At 32.2% G+C, this 15,150-nt stretch overlaps 1 non-coding gene across 1 annotated transcript; it reads right to left on the reverse strand.

The window, feature by feature from the left end:
* Window positions 1-5,491: 5,491 nt before the first annotated feature.
* LOC128040247 (small nucleolar RNA R71) lies at window positions 5,492-5,595 on the reverse strand. The gene has a single exon (XR_008194905.1). It is a non-coding gene; the product is annotated as a small nucleolar RNA R71 (small nucleolar RNA).
* Between the last annotated feature and the right edge of the window lie 9,555 nt (window positions 5,596-15,150).

The raw sequence follows: 15,150 nt of genomic DNA on the forward strand, positions 1-15,150 counted from the left end.
TTATGAGGATAAGCCAGATTAATCGTTGAAGAGGTTCTACAAGGTGTACACTTTCCATGAAAAATCTATTTTTTATACCCCCGAATAAAGCAATCAACAATTAGATGTTCGTAGACAACTTCACGAATATGACAATTGATGTTGCCACACTTCTTACACGGGCAAAGAATCATATTTTCTTGGCTTGCATTTTGAAATGCAAAATTTAGAAAAGTTTGTACTCCATTTCAGTAGTTGTTGCTTACCCTTGACAAATTCATCCGACTCTTATCCATTTCGTAGTTCTTGAAGTCTAAAGTTGACAATAAATTACAGTTACTTAAGTGTTCTAAATTGATTTAATTCATGCCATTGTACTAAAATAGATAATACATATCAAGTATCAAGTATCTAATGGGTGTAAACTAATTCGGTAAGTTGTTTATTTATAAGTATAATTAAGACAAGGAAAAACAATAGTGTTGCCAAAATTTACGTGATTTTTATATATTTTGATCCAAAGTTTTATGTAAATTATGATATGATATATATATTTTTATATTCTTTAAATGTTAGAAATTGCATTTTTTCTATTCTTTAAATGTTTATGTAAGTTATGATAATCATAAACTTTAAATGTTTGTGTAAGTTATGATTATCATCTTTAAATATTAACATTAAATATTGACTCTTTTAATCATACTCTTTTAATTTTTAAATTTGTGTTTTTTATCACCTTTATGTTTACTATACTTAAAAAGAAAAAAATAAACAAATTAATAATTATATGTTAAAAAGTTAATATTTGTTGATTTTTCATCTATTTTGAGTTAATATTTAAATTAAATTTCCATGAACTTTTTAACTTTATACTAAACATTAAAATCGATCAATTTAAATTTAGAATTGAAAACAAAATATTTTGTTTTTTATTAAAGATAAATAATAAAATAAAAATTTAGAACCAAAACTAAAATAAAGAATAAAAAATTGATTAAATATAAAGATATCAATAAAATAAGATATTATAATGAAGTTACTTATTTAAATTGATTATTTTGTTTTTTATTAAAGATATTAAAGATTTGTTATTTCTTTTCATTTTGTTTATTTTGTCAATACTAAAATTAACCATATAAATAATATTTAAATTGATTATTTTGTTCAATTTGGATCATTCATTTACTTCATAATTTGAAACGATAAGTGATAAGTGCAAAACAAATTATAATGTTTCTGAAATACATATAAAATAAAAATTAAATAAATAATAGTCCGCAATAAGGGAAAGAATTAAATTCATGGACAAAAAAAGGATCATCTACACAGAGATGAGCCAAGCAATATCCTTTTTTATAATTTACAAGAACAAAATAGTAGCCCGCAGATGACATAGACAGGGACTAAGAAAAGACTCTTCATAATATCCAGCCAAGAGGAAACCCTAGTTAAAAGCAATCAATATGAAGTAGCATGCCATTGCAATCCTAAGGAGCAAAAGAGATCACATACATACTCCATGAACTTACAGGTTAAACAAATAAAAACCCGCTATAAGTTTACTTGAAATGGTACCCAAAACATTCAAGCAAACAATTTGCAAGTATAGGACAATAAAGGCTTTAAATATAGGACAATGAAGGCTATAAGTTTCTTTGAAATGGTACCAAAAACCTGTAAATATAGGACAATTAAGGCTTTAATAGTTTGCAAGTAGCATATCCAAAGAAAGACAATAGCATGCTTAATGTAAATGTTGTCATTCATCTTCAATTTCATGAAATGGCAAAGCATGCAAAAAGGTTTACAACTGAACAACCTATTGAAATTCAACTCCATTCTCAAAGTATCTACCAGATAAAATGTGTTGTATTTAGCATATCACAATATTTTCAAGCATCCAATATTAAACGAAGAGAAAGCAACAGCTTTAAATATAAGGTTGAAATTCACAGCTATTACCTTTACAAACTCTGGCCTACTTAATTTGATCTGACCAAAAAAAGAGAAAGAAATAGAAAATTTGGAGCTCAGTAGCTACCCTACAAAATCATGCTCTATATCAAGAACTTGTTGATATAAAAACTCAATTAAACTAGCCTTAGCAACAAGAGAAAATGATTGTCTACACCATTGTAAAGCAAATATTTATACATGGGAAGCCCCTAATAACTTAAAAGCATATCCGAGTTTCGGTAGGTAAAAATTAAAAAATGATCGTCCACCAAGAAATAAAATCAAGGAAATAAACAAAAGAAATACAGGACTAACGTAACAATAAAAATTTTTACAAACATATCTATATGTCACTATTTTAATCACATAAGAAACTAATAAGTGAACTGAAAACCAGTTACTTTACCTCAAAATTCCAATTTTCAAACACATTTCAACACTCAACACTCGAGGATAAAAAGATGAATTAGATTCCCACAAGAACGAACCATAAATTAATATTTTTTAAAAAAGTTTATCAATTTATAAAATACTAAACAAAGATTCAGTTACATCATAGCTCAGGCATTAATCAGGAATTTACAGGAAAAGGGAAAAAAGAAAAAGAAATAGTGCTACTAAAAAAATTAGTAAATCAAACACTTATGCTCCTATTACCCCAATTTTCTAAGCACCCAACCAGCATAATAACACAATGTACTTAGCTGAAACATCAATGAAACCCCAGAATTTAGAAGAAAAGAGAAAATAAATTACAGCAGATAACGAGATTGAAGAAAAAAATAAAAACCCAATAAGAAAATTAAAAACAAAGAAAGAAAGGAAGCAGAACTGTCTTACCTAAGACAATGTGGATTGAAGCTAACTAAACACACCAAAAAGCTATCTTCTCAATGTTAAGAACAGCTAAAATAGAAGAACAAGGTTTGCGAAAAAATTGAGAAAGAAAAGTGCAGAAAAAGAAAGTGCAGAATAAATCTCAAAATGGTAGAAAAATAGAAAAAAGCAATGCAACCATAAAATGAATAAAGAAAATACTTAAAAACAAAATGTAAAATCCCCTAACTCATCAATAAATTTTCATAAAATTCACAGTCGTCCAATTGCAAATCTAAAATTGGAGAATATTCAAACCTCTTCTAAATTATTATAATAGCAAAGGAATATCTCACATGATAAAATGTTAGTTTAAAACTACTAATTATATTTATTGTACAACACAAGGAAAAATTGGTCCATAACATGTGTATCTAGAAATCATATGCTTAAGGTTGAATAATATCAATGAAAGAAAATGAAGAAGTTAACTACTGCTTTTATATATGTGCTTGGAATTAAATCAAATTAATGTGCTTGGCAAACTATTTGAAATATTTATGTAAAGTAACAATAATTTTTTTCAAATTTTGGCTACTCAAAATAACAAAATAAGTGCAGATCTCTTTTTCTATTAGATACTACAAAATATGTGCAGACTTCACATGCATACACTAAACCAACAAACAGTGTAATAAAGGATAGTCCAACATCAATGTAAGCTTTACCCCCATGTCACAAAGTCGCCATTTTTCCCCTTATTCAAAGAAACCAAAATTTCCTTGCTATCATTTTGTCAAACACTTCACATGCATAACCGAGAACCCGCAAAAATAGACAATTTCATTTGCCTATTCAACAACAACTACAGTGATTTGTTTAAAGCTTAGACCTTCAAATAAAGCAACTAAATTTTTTAAAAAAAAAACCATGAAACAAGAATTAAGAACTAAGATAGATTTTAAAAAATCATTTACGAAATTTAACAACCCAATAACATTATCCAAAATTTAAAAAAACATATAAAAAATAGAATGAAATAAAAAATTTCTAGAATTTTTTGGCTTCGGCGAAGAGAACGACGATGAGAAATTTTTGGTTGTTGTTTCTAGTGAAGAATTTATACAGAAGAGAAAAGGGTTAGGATTTGAAAGATGACAAAATAAATTAACAAACAAACAAAATGAAAAACTTAAAAACTTACACGGCGATGCAGCGGAGGACTGTCGACGGTGATATAGCAGAAGACTGTCGACGGTGATGCAGTAAATGTTGGGGAAAAAAGGAGGGGATTGGGGGAAATAAGTTAGGGATTTCGAGGAGTGGAAAAGAAATCAGGGAAGAAATAAAGGGATTTGGGAAAAAAACTTAGGGATTTTGGGGAAAACTGATTTGAGGAAAAACTAAAGGAATTTCGGGGATGACAAAACAACGTTGTTTCAATCAAATTTAATAAATATTCACGGTGTGTTTATGAGAAAACATGATTTTGCTTACCTTTTGCGACGTTTGTGAGAAAACGCCGCTATAGTTCTAACCTTTTGCAGCATTTATGAGAAAAATGACGCTATAGTTCTAACCTTTTGCAGTGTTTATGAGAAAATGCCGCTATTGCTTTACTTATTGTGCCATTTTTCGGTTAGTGCCACTAATGTATAACCTTTGTGGCGTTTTCAGTCCAAAAGCCACTAAAAATGCCACTAAAAGCTTAATTTTCTGTAGTGACTGTTAAGCATGATGAAAATGAATGAAGTTCATTAATGTAGTTATCGTAGCCTATTCATGTTATTGATTGTTGAATTTGTGTTTCTATTGCTAAATTCATTCATACATTTAGATAATTTGCATACTTAGATTAAAATTGCATTAAGGATTAATTTTTCATCTAGTTTAATCATATCATCACTCAAATTATTATGTTTTTTCACCAAATTGTTAACTTATAATTTTACAATTAATCAATTAACTTACATAGTCCCTGTGGAGATGATAACTCATTTACTTACTTATTACTTTAATGAAAGTGTACACTTGCACAAATCGAGCATTATAAGTTTTTGGCACCAATGCAGGGTACTATTCCTTAATTATTCATTGTGAAATTATTTTTCCAGTTAGGTATTTTATCTAACTTTTAAATCTACTAATTTATTCTTTAAATTTTTTGTGAGTTATTTTTAGGTGTTTATGAGCATAGATCGAACCATCGATTTATTACTTGTAAACCCTAAAATCGGGTGAACTTTTAAACAAAGAAGACGTGAGAGATCAACGCAAAGATAGGCCGAGATGGACCTTAGAAATCAAAATGATGGAAAAGGTAGTAAAGCCGATCATGTGCACAATCCAATTCTTATTACTGATGATATGGACCGTGCCATAAGACAATACGTTGTGCCACTTTTCAATGAATTAAATTCGAGAATTAGGAGGTAGAATATTAAGGCACTACAATTCGAATTGAAACCACTGATGTTTCAAATGCTCTAAACGGTGGGCCAATTCAGTGGTATGCCCATGGAAGATCCACATTTTCACCTTCAATTATTCATGGATGTGAGTGATTAATTTAAAACAGCCAGTGTTACTAAACACGCATTAAGGGTGAAGTTGTTTCCATACTCGTTGTGGGATCGAGTACAAGCATGGCTTAATTCGTTGCCACCAAGTTCAATATGTACTTGGCAAGAATTAATAGAAAGCTTTTTGGATAACTATTTTCCATCGAGTAAGAAAGCCAAGTTGCAAAACAAGATAATCAATTTTTCACAATTGGATGACGAATCCTTATACAAGGCGTAGGAAAGATTCAAGGAATTAGCGTAAGTGTCATCATCATGGGCTTCCATATTGTATCCAGTTAGAGATGTTTTATAACGGTCTCAATGCACACATAAGATTGATGGTAGATTCTTCTGCGAATGGTGAGATTTTGTTTAAATCTTATAATGAAACTTACGAGATCATTGAGAGGATCGCTAGCAACAACTATCAATAGCCAACAAATCGAGCAACTTCAGGAAGACAAGTAGCTGGAGTGCACGAAGTGGACGCACTGACGTCACTCTTAGGTTAAAACAATTTACCACTAATGGTTCTAATAATTTTGCAGCTAAATCACCAAGTGAATATGATGTTGTTTCTTGTGATATTATAGGGATGACCATTTTTTTGAGCATTACCCTTCAAACCCTGAGTCTGTTTGTTACGTAACGAATCAGTCTCAAAATAGAAGTGGACAAGAACCACAGTCAAACTTCTATAATCCTTTGTGGCATAATCATCTGAATTTTTCTTGGAATAACCAATGAAATGGATCAAAAAACACTTACATGCAATATAAACCCAACCAATCTCAAGTATTCAATCAACAAATTTAAAACCACCTCAAATAAAATCATTAAACAGTTTGAAGGACTTGTTGAAGGCATACATGGAGAAAAAAAAACACCTTAATCTAAAGTCAAGCAGCAACATTGAACAATCTAGAGAACCAAATGGGTTAGTTAACTACTAAGCTTCGTAATAGACCGCAAGGAGCCTTAATGCCCAAATCTATTTTCAAGCTATTGCGAATAGGTGAAGCAAGACCCACACTATGACACTTCAACTAGCGGATCGATTTTTAGCATATCCCGAGGGAAATGTTTTGGTAAGAGTTGGTAAGTTTATTTTTCTTGTTTATTTCTTTGTGTTAGATTTTGAGGCAGATAAGGAAGTACGATCATCCTTGGGAGACCTTTTCTAGCCATGAGAAGAACTTACAATTAGAGTTTCAAACGATCAGGTAACATTTAACATTTTGAAGGTGATGAAATTTCCTGATCCAATGGAGGAATGTTCAGTGATGGAGGAATTAGAAACCTTGGATTCTATCGAATAGGATAGCAATTTTGAAAAAGACCCATTAGAGAACACTTTAAGGTTTGAATCATTGGGAGATGAAAAAAGGGATGAAGGTTTGGCTTTGATGGAAGGCAATCCTAGAAGTTATGTTCAACCAACATAGTTTGAACCGCTAGAACTGGAAGTTCGGGGATTTACACAATCCAAGTTATCAATCGAGGAACTGCCTAAACTTGAACTAAAGGCACTTCCTTCCCATTTGAAAATGTTGATTTAGGTAATTGTTCTACCTAGCCTTTGATTGTTTCAGCAGAATTAACAGAACACCAAGTGGAGTAACTGATTGTTGTTTTAAAATTTTTTAAAAAGGTAATTGGTTGGACTATAGTTGATATTTAAGGTATAAGCCCTTCTTTCTGTATGCACAAGATTATTTTAGAGGAAGGTGAGCAAGCTAGAATCGATGGGAAAAGGAGACTTAATCCTATCATGAAAGAGGTAGGGTGGAAGGAAGTGATCAAATGGTTAGATGCGGGAATTATCTACCCTATCTTAGATAGTTCATGAGTAAGTCCAGTACAATGTGTACCAAAGAAAGGTAGAATCACGATTGTCGAGAACGAACATAACAAGTTAATCCCGACAAAAACTGTCACGGGTTGGAGAATTTGTATTGACTACCAAAAGTTGAACAAAGCCACTCAAAAGGATCATTTCTCATTGTCTTTCATGGATCAGATGTTAGATCGAGTGGTGGGTAATGATTTTTTCTACTTTTTAGATGGATATTTGGGATACAACCAAATAGTTGCAGCTCTGGAAGACCAACATAAAACCACTTTTACTTGCCCATATGATACATTTTCTTAGGCGAATGCCTTTCAGCTTATGTAATGCACCTGTCACATTTCAGTATGTATGATGGCAAGCTTCATTGATATGGTGTAAAATTTTGTCGAAGTTTTCATGGATGAATTTTTTATTTTTTGTAACACTTATGATGTTTGTTTGAGTAATTTGGCTAAGGTACTAAGAAGATGTTAGGAGACGAATATTGTCCTTAACTGGGAGAAATGTCATTTTATGGTTAAGGTGGGAATTGTCTTAGGACATAAAATTTCCAAAATTGGGATCGAAGTTGATAAAGCGAAGGTGGACGTAATTGAAAAATTACCACCACCAGTTATTGTGAAAGGAGTTCGGATTTCTTAGGCCATGTCAGTTTTTATCGAAGTTTATCAAAGATTTTTCAAAAATTTATAAACCTTTGTGTATGCTTTTAGAAAAAGATATTGTTTTTTATTTTAACAAAACATGTTTAGAAGCTTTTGAGGAACTGAAAAATTGGTTAATCTCAGCCCAATAATTGTTACACTTGATTGGAACTCTCCTTTTGAATTGATGTGTGATGCAAGTTCCTTCACTACTGGAGCTATGATGGGTCAAAAAAAAAAAAAGTGTTTCACCCTATCCACTATGCAAGCAGACCTTTGACAGGAGCCCAACTTAGTTACACGGTAATTGAAAAAGAACTCTTTGTTATAGTTTTTGCTTTTGACAAGTTATGTTCATATCTTTATATGTACTAAAGTTACAATATTTACTAACCATGCGGCCATTAAGTACTTACTCACGAAGAAAGATGCTAAATCGAGGTTAATTCAATGGATACTTTTACTCCAAGAATTTGACCTTGAAATCCAAGACAAAAAGGGTGTTGAAAACCAAGTAGCTAATCATCTATCAAGGTTGGAACAGAATGAGGTAACCCCTTCACTTGTTCCAATTAATAAAAATTTTCCTGATGAGCATATCTTTGAGGTAAGTCGAATTCATGAAACACCTTGGTTTGCTAATTTTTCAAATTATTTAGCATGTGGAATAATTTCTCGAGAAATAACATACCAACAAAGGAAGAAATTCTGTCATGATAGTAGATATTATTTCTAGGAGGATTTGTTTTTGTTTAAACAATATGCAGATAACGTAATCAGGAAATGTGTAGGTAGAAATGAAATTGATGAGATACTTTATCACTGCCATTCATCTCCGAGTGGGGGACACTTTGGTGGTTCCTGTACTGTAGCAAAGATTTTACAATCTGAATTCTTTTGGCCAACATTATTTAATGATGCGTACGCATATGTGAAAAACTAAGGTAGATGCCAAAGGACGGGAAACATATCAAGGAGGAACGAGATGCCCTTGACAAACATTTTGGAGGTTGAATTTTTGGATGTATAGGGCATTGATTTTCTAGGCCCGTTTCCTTTTTCTTATGAGAACAAGTGTATTTTGGTAGCTGTGGATTATGTATCCATGTGGGTTGAAGCCGAGGAATACCCAACAAATGATGCTAAGGTAGTTATGTGATTCCTACATAAACATGTGTTTACACGGTTTGGGACTCTATGAGCTATAATTAACGATGAAGAATCTCACTTCGTAAACAAATGGCTTAAGTGGTTGCTAGACAAGTACGATGTGAAACTCCAAATTGCCACTGCCTATAATCCACAGTTAAATGGGCAAGTCGAATAAGTAAACCGTGAGATCAAAGATATTCTTGAGAGAGTAATGCGCCCTAACAAAAAAGATTGGTCTTGAAGGCCTGATGGTGCTATATGGGCCTATCAAACTACTTTTAAGATGCTATTAGGAATGACTCCTTATTGGTTAGTATTTGGAAAGGCGTGTCATCTGCCACTTGAATATGAGAATAAAGCTCACTAGGCTTTGAGACAAATAAATTTGAATCTTAAGCAAGACAGTGAGAAAAGAATGTTACAACTTGATGAGTTGGAAGAGTTGAGGTTCTTTTCATACGAGAATGCCAAGATGTATAAAGAAAGACTAAGAGATGGCCTGTCATTCGTGTACAACCTTGTGAATTCAGATAAGGTCAAAAAGTGTTGTTGTTTAATTCGAGGCTAAGGTTATTTCCTTAGAAGCTCAAGTCCCGATGGAAAGGACCTTATACCATCTATAAATTTTATCCATATGGAGTTGTAGAATTGTACGACAACTAGGGAGGTACATTTAAAGTTAATGGTCAACATCTCAAACACTCTTGGAATGGTGAAATTGAGCGAATTGAAACTTCGTTCAATTTAATAGACCCTTAAATTTTCATGTTTTTACTTTTTAATAAATAATTAGAAATTATTTTCTTGAATTATTATATCTAATTAATTCTTTCTAAGGAGATTGGAACTTAAGCGAGACCATTGTGACCCCTCTAACTTTTTCTGGGAATTAATTTAATGTAATCTTTTGAGAAGGAATTTTCTAATTAAATTTTTATTTTTATTTTCATTTTAATCTTGTTTCTAATGTTAATTTTATTTGTTTGTGTTTAAATGTTCCAGATTGAAAATACAGTTTGGGCTCAATGCCCGAAACAAAAAAGAGGAGAAAATTTACCCACATTGCCGTCCAAAGGGTTCTGTAAACCCTATTGTTGCCACCACTTTCTTTTCCATCTTACGTTGCTGCCCAAGCCACTCTTACAGCTAAATTTTTGCTATAAGTTTTCCCTAATTTACTACTATATAAACCCCTATTTACCAGCATATTTTTCAAAACCATTCAACCAATTACCTTAAACCCTAGCCACTTATTTTTTTCCTCTTAGCCGTCGGCCATAAATCTCGAAGAATCTCCCCAATTAACTTCCCTTGTTGAAAAACCCTTCTTATTGTTTCTGCAAGTCTTTTACCGAAGCCTTACTATCACTATCTCATAGCCCTTACTTGAGCAATCTTATCACCACTGCAAGCCTATCGCCTTCGTAAACCTCTTGCTACCATCAATTGTTGATTTCTTTTCCTTCCCTTTTGTTGAAATTCTGCCTATTTTTTGGGAAAAATCACCATGTCTCGCAAAAGAACTAGATCTTCCAAGACATCTACCAAAAATTTGATCGTGATTCAAGATGAGGAAGCGGAAGAAAGGATTGATTCCATCTTCAAAAATCAACCTACAATACCGGAAAAAGTTTTCAATTTGGAGGGCAATGGCAAGTTGGTGGTGCCCCTGCCAATTCAAAAAAAAAATAATGCTCTCAATTGGAACTATTTTTGTGATAAGTGATCACTGCTTGAAGAAGAGTTAGTTCAAGAATTCTATGCCAACTTAACTGTGCCAGATGCTACTGAAGTTCTTGTTTGCAAAAGGAAGGTACTCCTTACTTCTACGACCATTAATGATTTGTTTAATCTGCTTGATGTTGAAGAAGATGAGTACTTTTCCATGATGACAAATATATATTGGGATTTTCTTCAACAAGTGCTTGATGTTGTTACAAATACGGGATCCCAATAGATTATAAGAAAGTATGGTAGTCATTCTTGCCGAACGGAATATCTAAAACCAGTGGCTAAGGTATAGTTCTAATTTGTTTGATATAGCTTCATGCCTATCTAACATAGTTCAACCATCTCGATGGAATGAATGCTTTTCTTGTATACAATTATGACAGAAAGGTTTATCAATGTTAGGAAAATTATTCTCAAGGAGATTCACGATTGTGCTAGAAATAAGGTAGAAACTGCCTACTTTCCATCATTAATTACTTCACTTTGATTAAGGGCCCAAGTTAAATCGAAAGCAAAGTTGAAGGGCCAGTATGTTCAAGGTTACATCATAGCCCATAATCTTGAAAGGTTAGTGGAGAATGTCCATGAGGTAAACCCAATTGAACTGAGTGAACCAACCAAACTAGAAATTGATGAATTGTCCAATAAATCTGAAATGGAAGCTGACTCAGTTGAGGAGATAGAAGAAGCAGAATCTGAAGAGAAACCAAACAACCCTGAACCAAGGGTGGAACCTAATGTTGCTGAACAAGTAGAGTCGAGTTTTAGTCTTGAGTTGACCATGCCAATGCCCACTTTTTGAAATACTATAAAGAAATTAGAATTTTCAAATATGATGGATATGTGGAAATTCATGCATAACCAACAACAGGCCTATTGGAAATATGCAAAAATTAGAGATGATTCTATTCGAAATACTTTTAAGAATATCTCCAATACTTTTGTTCCTGAGTTCCTAGATCATATCTTTGAGGCATGGCAAGAAGAGCTTTGTGGGATCAAGTGTGACCAAGAAGGGAAAGGAGAAAGACTTAGACGACGATTCAAATTAAAAAGGGGGAAATTTTTTTTTCTTAGTAGTTTTAGTTATTTACTTTCGTAGTTAATATTTTTTTTTGAACAATAAAATTGCAAGCATGAATAAAATAAAATTCAATGATTTTACTCTAATAAAAAAGCTAAGTATTGTGGTAATGTGAACAAACATGTCTAGGATTGGATTGTTGAGAAAGACTTGGTACTTAAGCAGTCTTTATGACTAACCTCTCTTTCTCGCCATCCTACCTGGTGTCATTACTTTGCTTACACAATGAGGACATTATTTCTTTTTAAGGTGGGGGTAGGGCAATATTAGCATGAAATTTTTTTAGAATAGCAGTTAGCATAAATGTTAATTTTTTTCTTAAGTATGTTTCAATGATTACACATAAGTATGCAGAAAGTAAATGATGTTCAGAGAAAATTTGTGTTCATAAGTTAGCTCAAATGCATGATTTCTGATTTAATCTGAGTTTTTTTATGTTATCTAGAGTTATGGAATGCTTGTTTGTTCATAAATTGTATGTAGCCTTTTGCCATGAAAATTGAACTTCGTTTGAAATAGACATGCATAAAGTTTTAATCCTTAGAATTAACTTAGTAACTTTCTTGAGACAAAATCCTAGGAGGCATAAGAATATAAACATGATTTAGTCACATTTTTGGATAATTTTAGCCTTTCAAGCCTACCATAAGAATGTGACCCTTGAAACCTTAATTTGAGCCTTCAAGCCTATTTTTGTTGTTTACCTACATAAAAAGCCATGTTACCATCGTTTTAAATTTTATATTATTTTTGTACCTATCTTAACTATACTTGTCTTGGTGAGCAAAAATTAAGGAAAAATTCAAACACATGTACATGTTCTTCATATTTTCAAAGGTGTTAAAAAAAGAGTTCAATTCGAATGTCAAGCAGAAAGAACAAAATAAAGAGGTCAAAGCATTAAGAAATATTGGACATGTGCTTCAAAATTAAATTTGGGGGGGTGAAGAACCCATTAGTTTGAGAGATGTACCTCAAATTGATTCAAGACAAAGCTAGGGTTAAGATTACTTAACCTAAAAATTCACTTTTCTTTTATCCTTACCTTGAGCCTAGCCCCATTACAGTCGTATAAAAGACCTATTGATTTTGATGATTATACCGACTACATTAGTGGAGAGGAATTGCTAAGTTCAACATATGAGGACCATTAATTAAATGCTCTGATTTTTCTGTTTGATTGATTAGAAATTTTGATTGAATGGTGATTGGTATGTATGATCTTGAGAAGCATGCACTCTATGACTTGTGCTAGCATATTTCCACACTTAGAACAAATATTTTGAAATAATATTTGCATATGAGTGGCTTATTAATAAAAAGAGTTTGTGAGCATGATTTTGTTGATGCATGATTATGTGCGAAGATTGGTGCTGCTCAATCATATTGCAAAATTCCCTTAGCAAAATTTTTTGTTCTGCCTGAACATTGCTCAGGACAAGCAATGTTTTAAGTTTGGGAGTTTGTGAACTCGAAATTATATAAGATTTTTCTCGTAATTTTTACCACCTTTTTACTTAAAAATAATATTAATCTTGAGTATTTTTTCAATAATTAAGCGAATTTTGCTTAAATGTTAATAATGGCCATGAATTTATAAAGTATGCTAATTTTTGCTTTTTTATATGATTTTGGGCATAAAATTAATGTATTTCATGTTATTTATTATTATGTTAAATTTACTTGCGTAGTGGGACCATAGAGTTGAGTTTATTATAATGTTACATGGACCTGAGCTATTATTCTCATTTGTTGGATGACAAGACCAAGCTTAATGGGTCATGAAGATGACACCTCGACCTAATAAAAAAGCTGATACATGTTGGTCAAGTCTAAAAGCTAGTTGGGTCATTAACCGTCCAGTTCAAGACGAGAGAGACCCAATTCTACAACCACAATTGGCTAGTCATGAAATCAATTTTGGTACAATTATTTAAAGGTCCTTACATTTGGAAGAACATTGGAAATCAGCACACAAGATTTGCTTGAGAAACCGTCCACCCCTTGCATGATTCAAGTATGATTTCATTCTTCAATTAAGCAATCAAACCACCTTCTCTTCCACATACCATGGCCGACCATAGGAGGGATAAATCCAAGGGATTGTTGCTAATATTTTTAGTAAACTCTCCCACCTACTTCAAGTATAAATACCACACCTATCTCACCTTTTCAATTATCCCCTACTCATCCCTTCATCCCTCATTTTCACAACATTCTTAATTCCCTCTTTTGTTCTCTTCATCCACCAAGCCTATCATTCCATTTTTCCCTTAGTTTTTAACCAGAAAAAGCCTTGAAGAGATCATCTATAGGCTGGCCACCTTTAGGAGCCATTAGCAAAGGTACAATAGGAGGAGTGGAGGAAAACACCTTCAATTAGAGTCCGTGAGACTATTGACTTAAAATAGAGTTTATTCTTCCCTTACTTGTTTTAAATTAATTATGTTTGCAATGTGTTTTGTGATCTTGACATCAACAATGGTAGCTTAAATCTGTTTAGCTAGGTTAATTGCATTAATTCAATGAGATTTTTTTGATTTATGTTTAAACTATTTGTGCCTCAATTAATCATGTTTTCAATTAAATTCAAGCATGTATTTCATTCATACGTGATTGGATGCATTGAATTAGCTGAGAAATCCTAACCAGACAAGGACTAGTGGATGCAATAATTGAAAAGTGCATACTTAATTTAGATCCTAACCCGACTAAATTGAAGGTTCATAATAACTTTAACGAGCTCTATTATTTTGCATAGTTTTTAGGTTTATGTGACTAAACTATTCAAAACCTACCCCGTACCTGATACTTCACATAAATACTAGAAAACCCTTAGTTTAATTTGATCAGTAAAATACATGTTTCACTAAGTAAAAAATTTTGAAAGAACTTAATTTGGTTTCCAAACTAATGAAAGATCGAGTTGCCATAGAATGTTTTTCGGACACTGTTAACCATGATGAAAACGAATCAAGTTCATTAATGTAGTTATCCTAGCCTATTTATTTTATTGATTGTTGAAGTTGTGTTTATGCTGCTGAATTCATTTATACATTTATATAATTTGCATACTTATATTAAAATTGCACTAGGGATCAATTTTACATCTAGTTAAATTAATCTAGTTTAATCATCATCACTCAAATTATTGTGTTTTTATCACCAAATTGTTAACTTATAATTTTATAATTAATTGATTAACATACATAGTCCCTATGGAGACAATAACTCATTTACTTACATATTACTTGAATAAATGTGTACACTTACACAAACCGATCGTTACAAGTACAAAGAAGACACTGAGGTCCAACTTGAAAGTGAGTAGGTGAATCAGTTTGATTGGTGGAGGCATTGTAAAGAACCACT

The sequence above is a fragment of the Gossypium raimondii genome, chromosome 3 (genome assembly GCF_025698545.1).
Source record: "Gossypium raimondii isolate GPD5lz chromosome 3, ASM2569854v1, whole genome shotgun sequence".
Taxonomy (NCBI): domain Eukaryota; kingdom Viridiplantae; phylum Streptophyta; class Magnoliopsida; order Malvales; family Malvaceae; genus Gossypium; species Gossypium raimondii.